Below are 10,653 nucleotides of genomic sequence, written 5' to 3'. Positions count from 1 at the left end.
AGTTCGTGGCCGACAAGGGGTGGAACTACGAGGATAAGAGGAAGCCCACAGGGGCCGGCGCCGGCGCCAAGGAGGAGGGACTGGAGATCGCGAAGCTCAGGATCTCGTCGGAGATCGTCGACAAGCTCTCCGCCAAGGGCATCACCAAGCTGTTCCCCATCTAGGTAAGGGGAGAAGGCAAGATGGTGTGATGAATGTTTCTGCTAATGATGTGATGATTCTTCATATGCATATGCTATGGATGAATGTTTCACCAGCCCCTCCGCCAAGGTCAAACCTCATATATATTAGGTGGGTTCTGCAGACTGCAATCTCTCTAGCTACTATTAATTTGCATGTTTTCTTCCATGTAGTCTCTCTTGCTTGTTGCTGTTATTTGGGCATTTGTAAACCGCTAGCAGTGCCAAGTCTAGTAACTGATGGAGTACCTAGTAGTAGTCGTAGTAGTAGTAGTATGTATGAACACTGTGTTAATCCTTGCATGGTGCATACGGGTAAGTGCCCCGCCGTTAAGTTGGATGTTCCATTTAATATTAACGCGTAGCATAATCTACATGCACTCCTGGATCACATCAGGGTTCCTTCACCTATGCCTATTGTGTATTGTCATTAATAAAAATGGAAGTTTTTCTTACACCAACATTGTCAAATCTACTTACATTATCTGAAATGGAGACACCAACACGGCCAGAATTTAAGCCGGACCATAATATACATACACTTTACATGAAGCATTACAATTCCCTGTAATTGTAGTACATCTGTGATAGTCTGAATCAAGGGACTAGCTACAGTTTCCTGATTTGATTGCCAGCTGAGCTATAAGTGTGAGCTTCAATGTTATAGACCATTGAGACATTGAAAACCTGAACTGAATCCAGGTCTGATGGTACACGACACAAGTCTGTTGATAGGCCGGCCTCTGGTTTCCAAACTGAATCTGGTTTTGCTGTCAAAGTTGCTAGAGGCATGTTGTTTGCTAGAGGCATGTTGTTTGTGAGAATGGATGTTCCCATCCGGCTGTTACGATAACGTTAGGCCAACATGCTCATGTTTCAATTTACCCACTCCTAGCTAGCAAAGCAGATGTCTTGTTTCCTTCCTCTTTGATTTGTTCGAGTACTATCTGCACGTTAGTTTTTTCGTTGAGTAGTTGGTATTTTCTGCTCATCTATTGACATATATTTGTTCTATTTGAAGGTGCAGATTGTATAAGATGGGAGATGGACAACTCCAACCATTCCAAACCAGTTCAAGGGGCCATGGAAACAAAAGGTATACCATGAACTATCTCATGGCAATATGACTAGGTAGTATATTTGCTTAGACAAGCAGCGATGTGTATTACAAGTTCTGAGCTGAGATTTCTGTGTATTCAGAATATCAAGAACCTGAACAAGAAGGGCAAAGTGGAAGGCACCTCTGGTCAACAAACCAGGTAACCTAAGCTTACGCACTGCTATACTTTCTTTCGAACTTATTCGGTGAAAATTCAAAGCTTATGCAGTTTTATCCCCTATTGTTGCAGAGTACAAGGATTAATATTGCATCTATGCTTTTGACAGCTTGAAGTACATAAGCGCTGAGCTGTGGCAGGTTATTGCTATAAAGTTCAGTGACTTGCACATCGCTGCATTATGTTCTTTTTACTTCCAGAGCTACAGTGCTCTCATACTATCATTGCATTGCCTGCTGTTCTTGCTGCATTATCTCAAGTATTTTAGATTTCCTGCTAGTTGCATATCTGCACTTCCCTGTACGTACGTCCTGTTGGATCTCAGTCCAAAATCCAGATCCATAGCTTGTACTGCAACTAATGTGTCATGCATTTTGTGGCAGCAACATCAGCTAGCAGGAGCAATTCTCTTGCTGGTATGCATGTATGCCTCTGCTTTGGTCTTACTGCATGTGAGCTCAGTTGTGTCCGTTGACGCAGTGTAGCTATTCTGTTCCTATAGATTTGGGGTGGGGGAGGGGGGGATCTTTGCCCACTTAAATTACTTTTATGTGCTCATTGAATTGGATGGTTGCTCTGGTGTGAATCATACTAGTATGCACTAGCAGCAATCTGTCAATGTTTGCTACTGGAAAATGTTCGCTTTTTTGTTTGATTCAAGCTTACTCTCGTTATAATGTATTGTGTAGTTGTTGTTTCAAACTGTCTTGCTACTGGAAAATGTTCCCTTTTCTGTTTGATTCAAGCTTACTCTCATTATAATGTATTGTGTAGTTGTTGTTTCAAATTGTTTTGCTACAAGTACCATAATTTGCATTGAAGATATTGTATTCTGTTGCTGTATCATTGTTTAATAAAACCACATCATGATGCTCACATGAGATATCCACATGTTTCTGTGCTGTTTGATTCAAGCTTACTCTTGTTATAATGTATGTTGTTGCTGTTTTGCTACAAGCTGTGCGTTGATTTGATAACAGGAGTTTCCTTGTCCTGGTCCTATACTGCATTTTGACTCCTATGTTTCTGTGCGCGTGTGTTTAATTGATGTTGTTTCAACTTTGAACTGCTTCTGCATATGGCCTATACTGCAATTGAGATTTAAATTTGTGGTTGTTCCTCTTTTACAGATGCTCAAGTGTGAAGTGTGAAGCAAGTGTGAAGACGTGAAGTGTGAAGCCGTCAAGTTCTACTTAGTGAAGAGTAGCATATTGTAGCATATATGTGTTGTAAAGATTGTAATAGATTTATTTAGTGGTATATTTGATGAAATTTATGTGTTCTTTTTGATTATGTATGTGATCCGAAAACTTGTGAAATGGAAACTTGACCAATGGGTCCACTTATGAAAATAATCTGTCAAATTTGTACATTTCTGACATGTGGGACCAATTTGAGAGATGATCATGACAAGTGGGACCCATCTGACTAGTGGGACCAGCTTGAATATATAATGGCTGAAAATAGAAAAGCAATAAATAATAAAAGGTCACGGGCCAACAATAAAAAAGGCTACAACGTTGGGCTTGGCCCATGAAGCCGACCAGAATTACCAAGGAAAAAAATAATAAAAGGCTGAATTAATGGGCTCGGCCCATGTAAAACACCTAATCAGACCAGGCTGAATCTTGTGCCACATCAGCTTGCCACGCTGGATGCCTATGTGGCCTGTGGAGGTTGCTAGTGACCAAAATGCCACAGTAGACGTATTTTGGTCACAAACGTCTACGACCATTCCAGAAGAAAGGTCGCTATAGTCAATTTATGACGGCCAGCTTTTGACCTTATGTTTTTGGTCACAAAAAGGTCACAAATGGAAATTTGTGACCATTCAGTGACCAATAGTGGTGGTCACAAGTTGACATATTTCTTGTAGTGTATGAGCGCCTAGCTAGACCCGCCTGTCAGCTTCTTAGCCCCATCCGGCTGGCTTGGTCGCTACAGTTGATGGTCCTCCGAGCCGTCCGTTTCCAGGCGGCATGCTGTGGGAGGGGGGGGGGGTCTCTCGGTGCTGCTTCGAGCCATCCAATCTTCCCGGATGGCTCGTGCCTGGGTGGTCCGGCTGAAAGGTCCATGACAGGTGGACCGCTTGGCCTGCTAGGGTCCATCGTCATTGGGCGGCGTCGGCTGCGCTCGGGAGGGACCTGTCATGTGCACGAAGGTGCAGACAAGCTTTCCTATCGTCCTCATCGAACTGTGCCAGGCGGGTTGGGTTGCGACATGCGAGGCTTGCGCCGCGGCTGCAGCGCCAACTTGTGTGTGGGACCTCTCTGTCGGGGTTGTACGCATCGTTCCTTCCTAGTTAGCCTGCTTTAGTCAACCTTGTGCAGAGGCCGTAGAGCCGGCTCATGCACGGGCCCATCTTGATAGGCCCGTTGGCTGTGTGTCAGATGTGCGCGTGGTGCCCTGGACATCGGCCATGGTGCACACAGGTCTCATATTCATCTCAAAGCCTTCTTAAATGTCCAGGCTGTCTGGTAGCACTCATAATCATCTCATATATGGGATGAGTATAAGGAGTGGTCGGGTGTGTCCAGTCAGTGGTTCTGCGTCCGTCACATAGGATTGGGTCCACATAAAGCATCTTTTTCTCTTTTATTATTTCTTTTCTTTGTCTTTCTCCTTCTCTATCAATCACATGCATGTGACCGGATATATCAGGAAAAAAATAAGGGACATGACTGCGTGAACAGAAAAATAGAGGGTCAAAGCGGACACGCCCAGATGCTGACCGGGCGCGTCGGCGCGCGTTTTAGGGGCCAAATTTGTGCAGTCCGACTGTAGATGCCCTTATGTTCCTATGGGGCGAGAACAAATTTACCGCTGATGAGTTGCAAAATCTACACATAACGTATTGTTCTGTCCAACTTCTTGATAATTAAATGTTGTTTAACTGGCCAAGTAAACACGAAAATTCCAACTGTTTCAGGTATGCCAGGTACACCCACTCTGTATCTCTCAGTAAACTCCCCGCACAAGAAGCGTTTCCTCTTTATTTTCTCATCATGCTAGGTTTAACGCTGTAAAATTCAACGCTGACAATCACAGTTCATCCGGCAGCCTTCCAGGCTCAATTTTGCATTGAGCTGGATAGCCGGGCAACTGGTTTGTTGATAGAGGTGCACACAAAAAGATAGGGGTGCACACAGTAACAGAGCGTTCGGGATTGTTGCTGTAAGGCCTCTCCCCGCCATCTTGGAAAAATGTCAAGCGTATCATGTTTTATTGATAAGATTGTGGTGTTTCCAGTGATTTGAAGTGATTGTGTGCCGTATTGTTTTACACCATTGTTGCAAACCTAAAGCTATTGTGCTGATTCAGGCGTAAAGTATCTGTTGTACTGCCTTGATGGTGCCGTGAGATCGCAGCTGCGTAAGCTTTCGTAGTTTTTGTGCTGCGTGGAGTGTCTGTGTGACCATCTACCTTCATATGACTATGTTTATAGGCCTCTGTTTTTGCTGTCTTGTATATATGATGCATTTATTGTGAAGGTCTTGGTGAATGAACAGAATATTAGCAAACAACAGTATATCTGTCCATAATTTTTCTCACCGACACAATAGTCCTTGAATATCTGGCATAAATATAGCGTGCCTACTATATTCTAGATTACTGCAGATGAGATGGGAAACCTTCAAAGGTATTGAGGCCTCACAGTATGAAGCTCCCATTAGGCTCACCATTTTCTACAACGATAAAAGTGTGGATGTGTCAGCTTGGATAGAATGTCAAGCCTCCATTTGCTGCTAAACACATATACCTGGCTTGCAAGGGGAGCTCTTATGCGATGCTCTGTGCGTCAAAATGTCCCCCGGATCCACAAAGCGTTGCTACCTAGGCCGGTCCAACTAGAAGAAACAGTGACCGAAAAAAAAAACACTGCTGCGATCAACGAGGCCGACCTGGTCACTGCAGCTGGTGCTTTTTTTTATTTGGGAGCATTTTTTTGAAAATATGAACTGACTTTTACGAAATATAATATTTTTTGATAATGGGAACGATTTTTTGAATGTGTTGAAATTCTAAAAAAATTCGGAGCATTTCTCCAAAACGTGAAAATTTGATGGTAATATGATATATTTTTTCAAAAACACAATTTTTTTGAATATGTGTTTTTCTTGAAACGGAACCAATTTTGTGATGCGGAACAAAATTTGATAGCAGGAATTTCCTGAACATTTTTCTGAAAATACGAACATTTGTTGAATCTATGATTTTTTAACTGGAACATGTTTTGAAGTTGCAGAACAAAATTCTAAAATATGATTATTATTTTTATCTCCTGAAAAATTCCTGAATATACGATCATTTTTTTGAATCTGAACAATTTCTGAAAAGGTATAGTTTTGAAATTCCATTTTTTTTAAATAGCAAACGTTTCGGAAAAAGCAAACAATTTTTGAACACTGTATATTTTTTAAGAAGGAAGTTTTGTAAAGACAAAAAGCAACTGATAAAAGACACAACCAAAAGGTGAACATAAAAAACCGAGTAAAAATCGAACCTGAACCTACTAAACAATTGATCCCAAATCGATGAACTCTGTACAGGCAAATTGGCCGGACTGTTCAGTTGCTCGCTCGACTCCTGCTGTGCGATTTGGCGTCTATGTGGCGCAGAATGGACTGGTTTTATAAGCTTCTATGCGGATTTTATTTCTTTGATTTGCTTTTTTGTCTTTTTCTTACAGTTTTCATCTGTTTTTATTTTTTAATTTTTTTCAAATACATGCCGATTTTTTAAATACATGTTATACATATTTCGTATAGACACAAACCATTCTTTATTCACGTTGAAAATTTCTTCTAGAACATGATGGATATTGTTTTTGAAATACATGTTGAATATTTTGTCAGATACATGCAAAAAATCTCTCAAATACACAGTGAAGATTTTTTGAATAGTATGATACATTTTTTATAAAACTATATTAACAGTTTTTATATTGCATAATTTTATAAAATGTCACAAACATATTCTTGAAACACGTATTGCTTTTAAATGCCATAATACTTTTGTAATATATGAAATATTTTTTTAGTTACATGGATTTTTTCATTGCATTAATATTTACATTCAAATGTGACGAGCATATTTTTGAACACACGAACATTGTGTACATATTTTTTTAAGAATACCACGAACATGTTTTTAACATGTGAACATTTTTTAATGTAATGAATGTTTTTGAATGCTAACAATAGTTTTTAACAGTTGGGTGGACATTATTTTTACAATGCATGAACATTTTTTAAATGTTTTGCAAATGAATGCTTTTAAAAACTTGAATAAATTAATTTATTTAATATATGCATTTAGAACATTTTGAAAATATAGAAAAACTAAAACAACAAGAAAGAATAAATAACAATATATTTTGAGGAAAAATAACAAATGAATAAACCAAGCGACAGGTCCCTACTAGGCCAGTTCATTAGAGGCTGCCCTGATATAGCTTACCACTCATACCAAGTGGTATATCTTGCTTATTGCCAAACTTATTGTCAGCTCGCCTAAGGGCGACGCTAGATGGGCCGGCTCAGAAGCGGCCAGGCGAACTGCGATTCTCATCAATTTTTATTTTTCGTTTTTATAAGCTATTTAATCCATTTTTCATTTCATTTTTATTTTTTATTCTGTACCCTTTGCTTTCATTTCCGTTCTTTTATTTTATTTTTCTGCTTCCTGGTGTACATTTTGTTTTTTTTCTTTCTTCTATACAAGTGAATTCGTGTTCAAAAGAAGTTTTCAATTATTTTTTTTTTCTCCCGCTCCATTCTGTATTTATAAATTGTACATCAAGTATTTAAAAAATATCCATCTTTTCTTTGGACATGTTCATCATATATTTTTAAATAAGTAGTGAACATTGTTTTAATATCCGGTGTTTTTCTTAAAATAAACTATGAACTTTTTTTAATAGCAGGTGACGTAAAATAACACACGATGAACATATTTTGAACACAATGAACTTTTTTTAAACTTCATGAACTATTTGAAATATGTGATGTTTTTTTAACACAATGACATTTTCTGAGGTATGCGATTAATATATTTTAAACACATGTTGAGTATTTTTAAGATGCATGATGAACCTTTTCATAAAATACATTCAAGATTTTTAATTACCTACTAGCATTTTAGTAAAACTAGTTAAAATATTTTCTAAATATATATTGAAATTAAACCCGCAAGGATTAAAATGAGACTATCTTTGTTAATGATACATTACTTGATATTTTGTTTGGTAGTTTTTCTCCTTGTATTACACACATGTTGCTATCCAATACACAAGTGTTGTTCTTTATGGGGAAAAATTTCCGATCTATTCATCAACTTTCAAGATAGTACAAAGAACATCAAAAGTAGAAATTACATCCAGGTCTGTAGAGCATCTTACGACGACTACAAGTACTGGAGCGAGCCGAAGGCGCTCTCCTTTCATCGCCCCTCCCTCATCTGAGCCGGGCAAACGTTGTTGTAATAGACAGTCGAGAAGTCGTCGTGCTAAGACACGACAAGCCCAACGTAGCAGAACAGCAACCACCGCCATTGAAGAGAAGCATAAATCGGAATGATTGAATTTTTAGACACACGAAGACAGACAAATGAATATTAGATCCACATGGATCCACTAAAGACAAATGCCGACCGAATCCTGTGAGATCCGTCTGAGACAAACCCCCACATGTCATTCAAGGATGCTAAAAGCACCACTGGGGCAAGGGATAGGCGGGGAGAACCTTATTCCATCTTGAAAGAGCCGCCGCCGCGTCACCTTTTTGAGCAGGACACAAACCCTAATAAAACTCAAAAAAGCATCAAATGGGCAATGGTCAGGATCCATCACGTCTCCATGGCCCTAAGGCCACAGGAAACGAGGCAGACTGCCGGCGGCGCAAGCGGGAGGCACGAGAAACCCTAGCGGCTGGGCATCCTTGTGTATGAGCGAAGCAATCACACAATTATTGCATTGGTTAATCATCGAAAACAAATTATTGCATTAACTAGGATTAAGGAATGTGTACAATACTAGTACACAAATTATTGCATTCTTATTCTTCGAAAAGATTATGCAATTAATTAGGATCAATACGTGAGTATTGCCCAGATTCGTTTATTTTGTAAAGAGAAGTCAGCTGGTTCATGGGATCATTTTTAAAAGTGGTTGGTTACACATTGTACGAGAGATTCCTTGAAATCTCATGGGAATATGTACGTTGTCATGAGATGCCATCGACGATCGAGGCCATATGCATGTTACTGTAACATGCATGCCAGCCACAGCCCGGTAGGTCATAGACTAATAGAAATTGCTGCGTCGTTTGTTTGTATGTTCAGCATAGCAAGGATTAAATTGCAGATCGAGCCAGTAGTCTCTGATTGACCAAACCGGCGACCGGGAAGGCCATGGCGGCCGAGCAGCTCCTCCAGCGTCGACCGGGTTGCTTGGTGCTTCTTCTCCTTCTCCTGGCCTCCGTGATGATGTGCCCTCTCGTTTGGTCCTCACCGCCAACTACCATGGGTCGGCCGCCGGAGCTAACCCTCGTCGCCGGAGCGGCAGAGAAGGGCGCAGGTACGCATAGTATCATGTATTCAAATGAGAGCTAGCATCGGCCGCTAATTTGAATCAGTTAGCTTCTTCAAAGTTTAGTTTTGCTTCGACACATCTCTCTAAATTTTAGCGATTTCTTATGCAAAATAAAATCATGTTATAAGAGGGGTGTAGGGGAACAGAATCATTCACATGTCCACTGATTTCCATGTATAATGGCTGCTTATTACACTTGCATATGTATTGGCGCTGTGAACTGTGATCCCAATCCCATATATACATTTCAGTGTGCTTGGATGGAAGCCCGCCAGCTTACCAATTGGACAGAGGCTTCGGCTCTGGATCTCACAGCTGGCTCGTCTATCTAGAGGTTGCTATCCTTGATATTGTTTCTTATGACTGCTAGTTGCTTCACACCTCGGTTCAAAATTGAAAATTCATGACCTCCTAGATTGCGTGAAATTAATTTTATCCATGTTTACCGAAAAAGGGTTTCCCCCCGCTTTGTATACAAAGCAACCAACCGGGTCATACAGGGATAGGTGCTGGGGCGGAAGCAGCACAGTCACACCCAAAAGAAACAACAGAGAAAGAGCAAAAGAAACAAATGCCGACAACGGCGGATCAACAAAAACGAAGAAGCCTCGTGATCGCTAGGCCCACCGGTCTTATCCACTAGGCTCCAAGACTCCGAAGCGCCGGCACCAATCAACACCTCCAAGAAGGATCGCGACGATGACGACGCTGCTGCCAAGGGTTTCCCCCGGTACACGACGAGGCGATAGGAAGAGTAGCCCCCGACGCCCTCCCGGAAGGTCAGGCGGCACCCACAGGCGCCACCGCGCCGGGGTCGGCCACGCCGACAGGGGTTTCCCCCGATCCCAACCCGCACCTCGGGCGCTCCGGATCCCGCCACCAAACCAACCACCACCCTACGCCAACGCGGTCATGAGGCCTCCACGCCGTCTCACCACGGCACCGCGAAGTGAGAACAGCACAACGAAGAATCAGAGCCGGGACTAGGGCATCAGCACCATCGGCACGCGGGAGGGCCCCACCTCCACCGTCAGCGACAGTAGCCGTCCGGACGCAATAGCAGGAGCACACCAGGCCCGTAGGCCCACAGGCCCGGCCGAGCCCTCGTGGGCCCGTAAAGCTCCCGCCTTCGCGCTGCTGCCGGCACGCCATCGACGCCGACGCCCCAACTCCGAGCCGCTCCTCCTCCTCACCGCGCCGCAGACAACGAGACCATGCCGGGGGGCCGGCCCCCAGGGACCCAGATGGGGCCCGACGTGCCCGGATCTGGGCCGGGGGCGCGTCGACGGCCACCCGGCACCACCACGCCGCCCCGCCGCCAAGGAGCGGCGCCGTCACCACGCCGGCCGCCGGCCGCCACCGCAGGGCCGCCGGACCGCAGCCAAGCCGGGCTGCACCGCCGCCGCCTCCCTGCCCCGGGAAGGGAGCACGGGCGCGCGGGGACTGGAAGGCCCGCCGCCGCCGGCACCACCCGGGCCAGCGCCGGGGGCGCCCGCCGACGGCGGCGGGGGGAGATGGGGAGGGCGGGGTCCCGCGGGCGAGGGGCGCGAGCTCCGCCCCGGCCACCTCCCGGGGAGGCGACGCGAGGCGGCCAAGACGGAGGGGG

The 10,653-nt window shown here is 43.5% G+C and overlaps 1 long non-coding RNA gene across 1 annotated transcript; it reads left to right on the top strand.

Annotated features, from left to right (window-relative positions):
• The first annotated feature begins 276 nt into the window (after positions 1-276).
• On the top strand, positions 277-1,682 carry LOC119329343. The gene is made up of 3 exons (XR_005159440.1): positions 277-291; positions 1,207-1,310; positions 1,380-1,682. It is a non-coding gene; the product is annotated as an uncharacterized LOC119329343 (long non-coding RNA).
• Positions 1,683-10,653: the final 8,971 nt, after the last annotated feature.

The sequence above is a fragment of the Triticum dicoccoides genome, chromosome 7A (assembly GCF_002162155.2).
Source record: "Triticum dicoccoides isolate Atlit2015 ecotype Zavitan chromosome 7A, WEW_v2.0, whole genome shotgun sequence".
In the NCBI taxonomy this organism is placed as follows: domain Eukaryota; kingdom Viridiplantae; phylum Streptophyta; class Magnoliopsida; order Poales; family Poaceae; genus Triticum; species Triticum dicoccoides.
Note: the sequence above shows the minus strand (reverse complement) of the source record. Positions and strands in the feature narration are given on the sequence as shown.